Source organism: Cinclus cinclus, chromosome 2, assembly GCF_963662255.1.
Source record: "Cinclus cinclus chromosome 2, bCinCin1.1, whole genome shotgun sequence".
In the NCBI taxonomy this organism is placed as follows: domain Eukaryota; kingdom Metazoa; phylum Chordata; class Aves; order Passeriformes; family Cinclidae; genus Cinclus; species Cinclus cinclus.
The window spans coordinates 45,913,444-45,925,042 of record NC_085047.1 but is presented as its reverse complement, the minus strand read 5'-3'; positions in this window follow the sequence as shown (position 1 = coordinate 45,925,042).

The window sequence follows — 11,599 nt, the reverse complement described above, 5'->3', positions numbered from 1 at the left end:
TAAAATGGACAGGCAGAAGAAATGAAATTTAATTTATTTGTTTGAAGTTAATATTGCCTGCTGCCATTAAGTCTGTGAAGCAAATAAAAATCAAATTAGTTATGGAATTCCCCTACTGCAGGAGAAGCCATGAAACATAACTTCTAATTGTAAAGAACAGACGTCAGTGTAAGCACAGTGCCTTGGAGATAATAATTGTTATTAATTATTTTTCTCATCTTTCACGTTTCTGGTACATGATTACTTCACTAAAACAGGCTAGTTTTGTCTTCTCACACATGGGTTTCACTGCTTTCCCCCACTACTTCATACTGGAATAATTCCACTGCTAATAAGGATTCATAAAGACAAAAGGAAGGATAGGGCCCCCCTTCTGAACATCAGGCAATACTCATGAAGCTGTTCTTCCCTTCAGCTTTAAGAGGTATTTAATTTCTCTACAGGAGTCAAAAACCTGTGCTTTGTTTCATTGCAGCTCTCACTGTAATGAGGGGCTTTCAGTCACATGTAACTCAGCTCAAGGTGTGTTCTACCACCAGGAGATAACAAGTCTTTCTTTTTCACAGTAACATGCCACCTGCTGCAAGATGAAATGCTTCTGAGAATTTTTTTTTTTTAATGAAGCAAGGATATATTTTGAATTCATTTTAGCACTGGTCTTAGCATTTCTTATATCCCATCTGGGGATAAGAAGAAATTCAAAGAATGAATAGATTTTGCATAACTTTGGACACAAGGGTAAATTTAATGGGGTCTGTCTTTCAAATAAGCTTTGTTGCTGTATGATTCCTTTATTCAAGCAGAAGTCATTTCTCTGCATGCCTTTTTGAGATTCCTCTCAGTTAATATCATTACCTGCCTCATAAGTGAGGATGTGTTCTTTCGATACTGACTTTGTTCATGTTCCCTTAATGCTCTACTTGTGTAAAAATGCATGTATTTCTATTAATATACATTTTATGACTTCAAAATTGCAAGCCAGTCCCATAGTTCTGTTGCATAGAAAGGTAAAACTAACATTCATAGAATCATAGGATGGTTTGGGTTGTAAGGGACCTCAAAGATAATCTAGTTCCAGCCCCCTTGCCATGGGCAGAGACAGCTCTCCTGGACCGGTTTGCTCAGGGCCCCATCCAACCTGGCCTTGAGCATTTCCAGGGAAGGGCATCCACAGCTTCTCTGGGCAGCCTCTTCTAGTTATTACTAGTAATTTCTGCTGTCTGATCCTTTTCATACCACAAGTCATGGGATTTTGCTGACTTCATATATATCTGATCTAGAGCAACACTTTCATATTTGAATTTTCAAACATACATAGAGGAGGACTTCACTGTGACCCCCAGAAAGCCTTTCCTATGGGTAATTGTTCACTCATTTAACTTCAGTTTTCACCTAGAGGGTCTGTATTATTTGTGGTTTTTCAGCATAATGAAAAAAAAAATAAAATAGAAGTAACTGTCAAAAGAACCCCATTACGACATTATCTGAGATATTAAAAAGTGATGATCAAATCTCTCTAAAACATCCTACTTGGAAAATTGAGAGATTCTATCAGTTGGCAGTTTTTAGTCCACATAATACGTGCCATGTTGATATTGTGTGGTTACATTTTGTTTAAAATATCATGCAGTCTTCAGCCAACTTACTTACTTAAGTCTGCTGTTAATGTATCAACACTAGTCATTTAATCATCCAAATATATAAAGCCATGAAAAAAATTAATTCAGCTGCTTCACCAAATCTGTTTCCTATAAATCCACATTGATATTCAAAGACTGCATTAACTTCTGCTCTTCTGTGTTAACTGAGTGTATGTCACATGCATACTTAACTTTCCTGGGGATCAATGCCAAGCTTGTAAATGCACAGGTCACAGTAGCCAAACACTCTTCCTCTTAATGCCAAGACATTTTAAAAGGCCCTAGGTGTTTTAAGATCCACATTCCTTTAGGACTAAAGAAATAAGCTCAGCACAAATAAGCCAGAAAAGTCCTGGGCTGGCTCCTTCAAACTCTTATGTGCTGTTTAGACAGACATACTTAAATAAATGTTTAGCTTTATTTACTTATTACACAATTAATTAACTAACTAATTAAAATGAACTAATTAAAAGAAATTAATAATTATTTTATTAACTTGTTAAATAAATGAGCAACCTATTATTTAATTATTAACTTTATTTATTTATTGTAATGACTGATTGACATTGTCACTTGTAGCTCTGTTGATATAAAAGTATTTTGACATCAATTTGATAGCAATATTTTTTTTTAACCAAAGAAGAATCATAATGTTTCTTGAACACTTCTGCTACTCTTTGTAATTGCCCAAGACTAAACTTTAAATACAGCACAGGATTTTAATTGTTATTAAAGTTGGTGTTATACGTGAGATGCTTAAAACCCAGCATGTAATTCATAAGCCTGAAGGTCATGGAAATATATCTGTGACTTTTTTCCCCCTTTTCATTCTTCTTAAATTTCTGGTGGTTAATGTGAGTATGCTTATTTGCATAAGAATTATCCCTGTGTTACTTTCTCTTTTATTTCTTTTTCTCTTTCTCCAGATGATTTGTTAATTAACCCTATTTTTCATTAGAATGTTGGCCATTTGGGCACCTTGGGAAGTGTTCTAAACTTCTCTCAATGATCATATATGGTCTTTTTACTTCACTATCATAACTGATTTAGTGAATAACAATCTTTGGCTTTACACCATGTTTAGTGGTCAAGACATTTGCTACATGACCTGTAATCAATGCACAAGCACTTTTTCTGGAGCAGCCACTACAATTGAAGCAACCCCTTCTACAAACAGCTATATTTTCTGTGTCAAGAAATATAGATTTTTTTTTCTAAAAGTTAGGAAAGTGAGAGACATACTTTAAAAAATTTTAGGCATCACTTAGTACTGGCAGCATAAAAAAAATTCAGTGCATGTCACTTAAATTAAAGGGTCTATCAGAACACTTTTCTTCCTGCTATATGAATGATAATATTTTTAAGGAGCTGCTATATAGCAAGGTATCACCTACTGTTCTTGACAGTAATAGTGGAATCCTCATCTCCTACCCTCATTTCTGGGAAATTTTTAAATTAGAATTCATTTATTATCTCTATCTGAAATTTCTGTGTAGAGAAGTCAATTTGCAGTTTTTCTTTGTTAACCAAGTTGAGCCAAAGAGTTTGCCTCTTCTAATTGAGCTCCACAGTAAAGGCAATTACTTCATCAGGCAGGGTCCCTGTGTGCAGCTAGCTGCTTTGCAGAGCAGAGAGCTGGATAGGATGTGTCTGCTTTCTCCACTAAAAATAGTGACAAGGGCATGTCACTATCATCAAGAAAAAAAGCCCTGCTCTGGATATAAGGTATCAGTATGATGCCTTGGAGTGGCTGCCTAAAACAGAGAGAACGGCTACCCAAAAGTTTTACTAAAAGAATAAAAGTGGGTATTTATTGAGGGTCTTCAATGGATACTCCTTGGGCAGTCGAAAGTCTCTGAGGGGCTACACCCAAGATATTTGATGGTCATGAGTTTTTCATACAATTATAAATTTGGTCCATTTACATATCAGGGGTTAATCCTTCATTTATATTTTCAGGTAATGAAATAATTTACTCCAAGTTTGCCCCCATCCCCAGTTCACTGTTGTTTGCATCTCTCAAGACAGTAAGGTGTCGTTGAGTTTCAGGCCTAGAGAGGAATTGTTTTGTCTGAATAAAATGGGAGAATAGTAGCTAACACTCTATATGGAATTTAGAGTTATACACTAAAGAATTGAAGGATTACAAATATATGAAAAATAAAAAAGTTAAAACCCTAAGGTATGAAGTAAAACAAACAGAGGATCCTTCCATTTGATGAGCATTGCAGGATTTGAAAGGCTCCCAAAATCTGTATCTTGATTTCCTATTATTGAGAGGTTTTGAGTGATTTTCTGTACTCTGTATCTGAGTAAATCTACTAAATCTACTCTCCAGAGGCGCACAGTGTCTTTTACACAATACTCCATTTGGTGTGGTTAAAATCTGTACTTGTTTTCATACCCATTACCTTCCTTCTGCTCAATTGGCTGTCCAATGGTACAAGGCTGTGATTTTGCTTCCTGAGTAACTACTGAGCCTTTCCTTTGCTCAAAGGGCATTTTCTTTTCCAAATTCTTTTGTGTGTTGTTGTTTTCAATGCACTGTGTTGCTATCTGTAGTGCTGTTGCTTCAAAGCAGAGAAACCATACAAGTGAAAAAGCCCTGCTGTTAATTGTTAAAACCAAAGTTAATATTTCAGCTTCTCATACTGGTTTTTACCAAACAATAAAATCCCTCTTGTTCCTTTCACCTACTCTGACAAAGCAAGCTTTCATGTAACACCCAGAGCAGTAAGTGGGTTACACTTGCCTTCCAAAATCCACAACGCTGTAGGTGGATTCTTTCTAAAGACTTTGATCTTTGTGGAACACTGCTGTGAGATGCTGCAGTCTGTTCCTTACGGACTATTAGAGACAATAAATAACTCAAGGAGAGCTCAGGGCCTACAGCTAGACCAACTTTTTATATCCCATTGAATTCAGTGGGTCTGCTGACTGGATGAAAGTTTGCTTCCTTTGGCCAGCCATGGTAACTTTAAATTGATGAAGCATCACTTCCTCTAGAATAAATGCCTGCCATACCATGTTCCTAGTCTCCATTTCCAGCAGGCTTCTTCTGATCCACATCTTTTTAGCATGTTCCTCATGACCTGTGCTGTAATTGCTGCCTTATTTATTTTTCCTGCATTTCCTCTGTGCCCCATAATTTGAATTTTCCTGCTGGAGCCCTTGCTGTGATGGTCAGACAGATTGTCTTGCCTTTGTGCAAGGATCCTGACCTGAAATGGAGCTGGGAGAGCCACATTACGTGTCTGGGATGCAAAGACGGGGCCAAAGGGGGCAGGAAGAACTGAAGACAAATGACACATCTAAGATGTGAGCATGTAACTCTTAAAATTGGACCCAACAGGTAAATGTTTCACTCAGCACCTGGGTAGGCTCTGAAAACAAGTGTGACACTGTGCACTGCAGGAAGAGCCAGAGAGGGCAAAACCTACATCTCTCATCCACTAAGTTGTGCTGGTGGGAATAAGAGACCTTGATGCGCAGGAATCAGTCATTGGGATGTTCCTGGGAACAGCTTTACATAGCCAATCCAGCCTATTTTTGTGATAAAGGAAAATGATTTCTTGGCTGCTTTCATGGTCAGCTTGGCAGCAACTGCCAGTATTGTCTCAAGAAACACATGGATGTTGAATCACAAATTTGCTGTGGATGACTAATAACTTACTAATGTCTAGTTCTTACATAATTTTGTTTCTTATTGGGTTGAAAGTGTTTTACAGAAGTGATCACTTAGATCCATTTACAGAGAAGAGGTCCATGACAGAGGGGAGTGAAATGACTTTCTGAGTCCACAAGCTGTCCCAGAGGAAAACCACATCTTTAGGCTCTCAGCCCAGCATCCTGCTCATGCTTCCCTCTCCCCTGCAGCTCATCTTTATTTTTGTGGCTATCTTAGCAGACATTTTTATGTTTTCCAGTACATTAATAAAAATACTAGTTTTTTACCATAATATTGTTTTTTTTTCCCACGCCTTTTCTTTACTGTTGCCCATGGAGTCCAATTAAAACAGAGCTGAAAGCAACTTCTTGTGGCTTTCTGGATCATTGTAATCACTTCACTGCATTCCCAAATGGGGAACTGGAGGAAATGGCTTTAGATGTCCTATTCTTAGCAGCTATTGAAAAATGTCAGGAGCACCACTGAGCTGTCTATGGTAACAGGTTTCTTACACCAGCCCACATACAGGGAAATTTTCAGTGCTGTGATTTCTCTAAGAGTATAGCTGTTTAAAGCAAATATCTCAGCTGGCATGAAACTAGCCTGGCCAGTGCAAAATGACATCTTGCAAATGTACTAGCTGCAGTGATAACTGGTTTCAGATTTCATCTGAAAGCCTTAATTTTCCCAGAATTCAAGGTTGATGCAGTCGGACAGAAACAATAAAAACCTGCCCTCATACAAACAAGGAATCTGTTCTTAATATAGGTGTATTTGTATTTTACCAGCACTTGGATTTTTAAAAATGCATTAATAGAGCATTAAAACTCATGCCATTGCCCCTGACATAGCAAGGCATAGTAAGAAAAGCATTTTTTTTTCCTTAATGATGTCACTTTTCAGATAGAACTCTCCTGTTCTAATGAGTGAATCACGGTTTTTCAAAATAAGTGAAAATAAAGAGACAGTATAAGGTATATGTAGGGAGGTATATAAGGTACATGCAGGGAGGATCTGAACTGGATAATTTCACTGATTTCAGTGGAAATTGGCCAAACTAACTTGCTTTGCCTTCTTTGCTAAGCTATACCATGCTGTGTTTTGCTGTGCTATGCTTATTTCTCAACATCACAAAACCTTCTGTATTCTTCAATGTGACTAACACGTAGTATGCCTTTTCTGTTCCTTTCCATTGAAGATTTTCTGGGTAGTTGATTAATTTTGAATGCCTAAAGAAGAGGTATCAATAGGTGTGGCTCTTTTTAGAGGGTCACAGAAATGTGCTCTGCCCTGGGGAGGAGTAGGTAGGGAGGCTGGGGTCTGTCTCTGGTTTTAATGCAAGTGCATCTCAATGTTCAGTCCTGTCTTCCCAGAAAGTCTGGGAGCTTTTCTCCCCTGTACAGAGAAGTTTTTATTCTTGCCTTAGTGAGTTTTATTGTGCTGAAGACATGAATTGTCAGCTGAGGACTTCATGTAGCAGTAGGTGCAGGCTGCAGTGTGCCTTAGAGACCTGTGTGGGATCTTGATTTATGATTTATTGCTCAGGAACATTGGGAGAAGTACTGTGAGAAAATGAAGGTAATTTGGATATGTTTCTTAGAGCTAGTGTGGCTGAGGATATCTTGGATGTGTAGATTTTGTACTAACTGGAAACTTCCAAGTCCTGAAAGAGTCACAGCAAGTACATTATTTATTTAACATGCTTATTAGCAATATTGCTGACATTATTTGTATTATCTCACAGTGCAACAAGGAGATGATGAAGCTGTGGAAGCCAATGGCCAGACCACAGATTTCAGGGAACGGGTTCTTCTACCCAACCACAGAAAATTAAGTGATTTGGGGCCTCAGACATGTTCTTGTTTTCAGAAAGTCAGTTTTTCATTTCTTGAAGTACGATGTGATCATATTGAGTTCCTGGAAAATTGAGAGTGGACTATATTTTAACTCTGGCAAGGAATTTACTATGGATATCACATGGTTTTCACCATAGAAACTGGAAAAAAAATGAACTGAATGGAACAAAACTATGAATGATCATCCTTAAAATTTCATTGTGAAAATACTTTATGTGTATCAAACAATTTTGCTGCTTTGATGGAGGTAAACAACTGCTTAATAGAAGTGTTAGAAACCAAAAATCCAGAAAAGCAGTCATACCATTCTTACTGGTACAAGTGCAACATTTCCAGTGCATGAGAGGATGGGACAATTTGGAACACACTGTGTCTGTGAAAGAGCATATGTGGAAACATGGCTCGGAGAGTAAAGTTTCAAGGAGCAATATTAGCTTACTTTAAAATTTTCACATTTCCAATTACTACAGTGAGTTCAAACCTCTGACCTGAAAATACTCCACTTGCAGCACTCAGAATCATTTCCTCTGAAAGATGAAAGGCAACGTTCAGGTTTGAGAAATTTCTTGGATTAAGAAGTAGTTTTGAAAGCTGAAATGATGAAACTCTAAAAGGCTCTGCAACAGTTAGATCAAACTCAGTCTTCTTGATAAAACTCAGCATCTACTCTTTACTGGCAGGGACAGATAGTAGAGATGGAAATGTTTTGCTGGGATGGATTAATCTATCAGGTTATCTTCTTGTCTGTAGCAGAGGTTTCTAAGTGTTTGTGTCCATCTGTTTACTCCATGCTAGAAGAGAAACATCTTCCATGAATTCCTCTGATATGCTGTTCCAGTGTAATGAGCTTTCTAATTAGTTGATAGTTGCTAATATTCAGGCTCCATTTTTCTTTCAAATTCCATATTAAGATATTCCTAACTTTATGGCCTGCAGCCCAAACTCAATCAAAATTTCAGGGCTATTAATAGAGCTGATCAAAATGAAGAATTACCTCCCATGGGGGTTTTTCTCACTGTAGTATTTGTTTTTATTCTCAGCTTGGAAATGCAGAAATTTTTAACATCCCTTATTATACAGAACTTAATATATTAAAATAATTTTTCATGGTTTTGAAACATCTCTAGTTTTTCTGTAAATCAAATGATTTTCCCTTCACATTTTAGTTAAATGGTACTATATTCTGAATGAAAAAAAAAAAAGACAAGGAAGGACTGTGTAATGTCAAGAGGTTCAACTGTTTACAGCAATGATGTCTCTCAGCATTTTCCTCTATGTTGAAAACATTTGATCGTAGCACAGAATATGGTGTTAAATGAATGTGATTGTCAACAAATTTTGTTGCTTCAAAGCATTTTTTTTTCTGGGAGAAGCCTGTCCCATGAGGTTTTGATCAGAAGTCATCATAGTCAGAATTAGGATTCAGATCTCTCCACTAAGCAAAGTGAGTGTGACCTGGGAGGACAAAGAATTATTATCCATGTTTCTTCACCAGAAATTGTGAATTTGAAAGACACTTCAGAAGCACGTATTTTTCTGCACATATTTTTTTCTGTCTGTAGCTCTGAATCTGTTGGAAGTCATAGCAGAAAACTGAAAAAGCTCTGATTCCTCTCTGACTTATGCAGCTGGTAGTGACTAATAACTTAAATTAATACAGTGATAAACAGAAGTGATGGGTGAAGTGAAGTCTGGGTTGTGTAAGCCAGAAGCCAAGTTAAGGACACACAGGTCTGATAGCTACATCTGTGAAAGACTGCTGGGGATGATGGAAGTGCAAGAGTCAACTTCAGCTGAAAGCAAAACTCTGCTACATTGAAAATCTCTATTTACATATTCTAGTGTATTCTAGTATATTCTATACTATTATATAGTATATAAATATATACTATCTTTTTTTTCTCAGGTATCTTCTGATATGTTGAAAGCATATAGTTCACACTTTTTGACTAAATTCCAGTAGGTTAAACTCTCTGCTAAAATTGTCTCTAGAGTGTCTGATTACAGTAAAAGCCTGATTGGTCCAAATTGGTGACCAAAGGGAGAGTGATTTCCAGTTCAGCACCTGGCATATTAGTCAATATTTTAAAATCCAGGAAGAGATATAGGATGAGCAGAATGAATACCACCTATCTCCCACCTTTGCTTTTCTGCTGTCTGTAGCAGCTCAGAAGATGTATAATGTGTCCATTAAGTGAGAGAAACAGCATCAGTGTTCAAGTACTGATACACTATCTTAAAAGATTTTAAAAATCTCAAAGGAAGCTGTCAGTATCAAGTAATAACCTCACAGGCCTAATAATATTTCTGTAGTGATGCTCATATTAAAGGGAAAAGGGAATACTGGCAGTCATTCTTCTGAGGAGAGAACCAAGTCTGTCCCCCACTGCATTCAGTGACATTTTCACAATGGACCTTAGTAAGACCAAGATTGACATCTATAGTCACTTGTATGGAAAACATCTACCTGTGAGGCCAGGCTGATGTAGTGTGTAACAAATTCTCCAAGTCCCCTTTTAATTAGCGAGTAGAACATTCATGTGGAGGTAATTGCATGTAACACATTGTTTGTGTTCCATCAAGTTAGATGGAGCCATTTCCATCTGAGAGCAGGTTCCAAACATCTGCTTCTAGAGACCATTATTATTGTTTGTTTGTACAGGACTAACCATGTGCCAGCTGCTTTACCAGCAGAGAGGAGCCAGGTCCTGGCTTCAAAAAGTTTGCAAACTGAATAGACTGTTTGAGCACTAAGGGGGAAGAAAGGGAATAAAAGAGAGCAGTGCTGTTGAGACAAAGGGTTTCCCTTGATCCCATCAGAGCTCTGACTTTTGCAGTGCTAGTAAAAGACCTCATTCATGGAATGTATACTACCCCTACACAGGCTGAAGAATTCTCATCCTCGTACAAATTTAGCCACTTGAAGGAGCACCTAAGCATATCTGGTCTCTAATGACTGGAGAGAGACAGGCACTTACAAGGGATGATCCTTTCTATCCTGAGGAAGGGCAGGAAAAATAAGTTCAGTTTCCTTCAGTGGTCTTCTCTCTCCATTAGCATAACAGCATCCTGGCACCTTAAATGAAACTCCCAACGTTCATGTGGCTGACACTGGATGAAACAAGCCCTACCCTGAAACCTCATCCTGTGAGCAGTCCTCTTGCTCAGTCCAGTTGCTGCTGTGTGTGTTTAAATGACTCTGAATCAAAGGCTAGAAGTGATCCTGTCGGAAATGGCAATCAGAGCAGATCACATCCCAGCACACATCACTTATACTGTTGATACTCTGTTCACTGCCTGCACACATGCCCTACATGGTGCTCTTAAGATCAGCCTGGCCGGAGAGGTCGGTCCTGGGAAGGGGTTCCATTTGCATTCTGCTTCCAGCAGTATTATGGATCTTTGGCACCTCCTTTGTTGCCATGGGCAGCTGCCTCTGGCACTTATGGTGTGTGAGCTTCTCCTGGGGCATGAACGTTTAGTGGAAGTGTGCCTCTGGCACCCAGTAGCATCCACAGAGGAGGCACAGCTCGCACTGCACAGTAGCACAGGGTGGAAAACATCACAGGGAGAGAACATCAGAATAAACAAATAAACACATCTGGGACAAAACATAGGTGAAATCAACATGTCGGAGCGCAGCCAGACTCAGGTGGGAAAGAGGATTTTGGATGGAGCACAGAATAGGCTCCTAAATAAAAAACCATTTATATAATAATATCCATCTCTTGAGAAGGCAGGTAGCCATGCCTGCAGACACTGCTTGGATGTGCGTTTTTGTCGAGTTTGTAGATGACAAAAAATTGGGGGACCTGTCAGTTTACTGGCAGGTGAGGGTGTAACTCAGATGTTAGGCAGTCTGGAGGAAAGGACTGACAGATACTTCATGAAATTCAGCAAGAAATAGTGCTGAGTCCTGCCCCATGGATGGATAAGCCCTACACAACAACACAGGCTGGGGCCAAGTGCCTGGGGTTGTAGGGAAGGTCCTTGAGGTTCTGATAGTCAGTCAGAGGGACATGGGTCAGCAGTAAGTCCCAGCAACACCACTGGCTAAGAGCAGCCTGGGATGTGTGAACTGGGACAGAGTCAGGGGTAGAGGAGAGTCATTATCCCCCTCCACTCACTGGTTGTTAGGCCACATCTTTGCATCCAGGACAGAATTGACACCATTAAACCAGTTATTGTTCAGGAGAGGCCCCTAAGGTGGTGGGGCTGGAGCACAGACCCTATGAGGAGAGGCTGGGAGAGCCAGGCTTGTTCAGTCTGAGTTAGAGATGGCTTTGGGGAGGAGATGGACCTTACAGTATGCCCCTGGGGAAGGGCATCACTGAGGGGATGGCACAGAATGGAAGGATGTGTCCCCATGAGGACAGGCAGTCAGGTTGCCCAGAGAGGCTGTCCAGTCTCTGTCCTTGAATGATTTCAAAACTCAA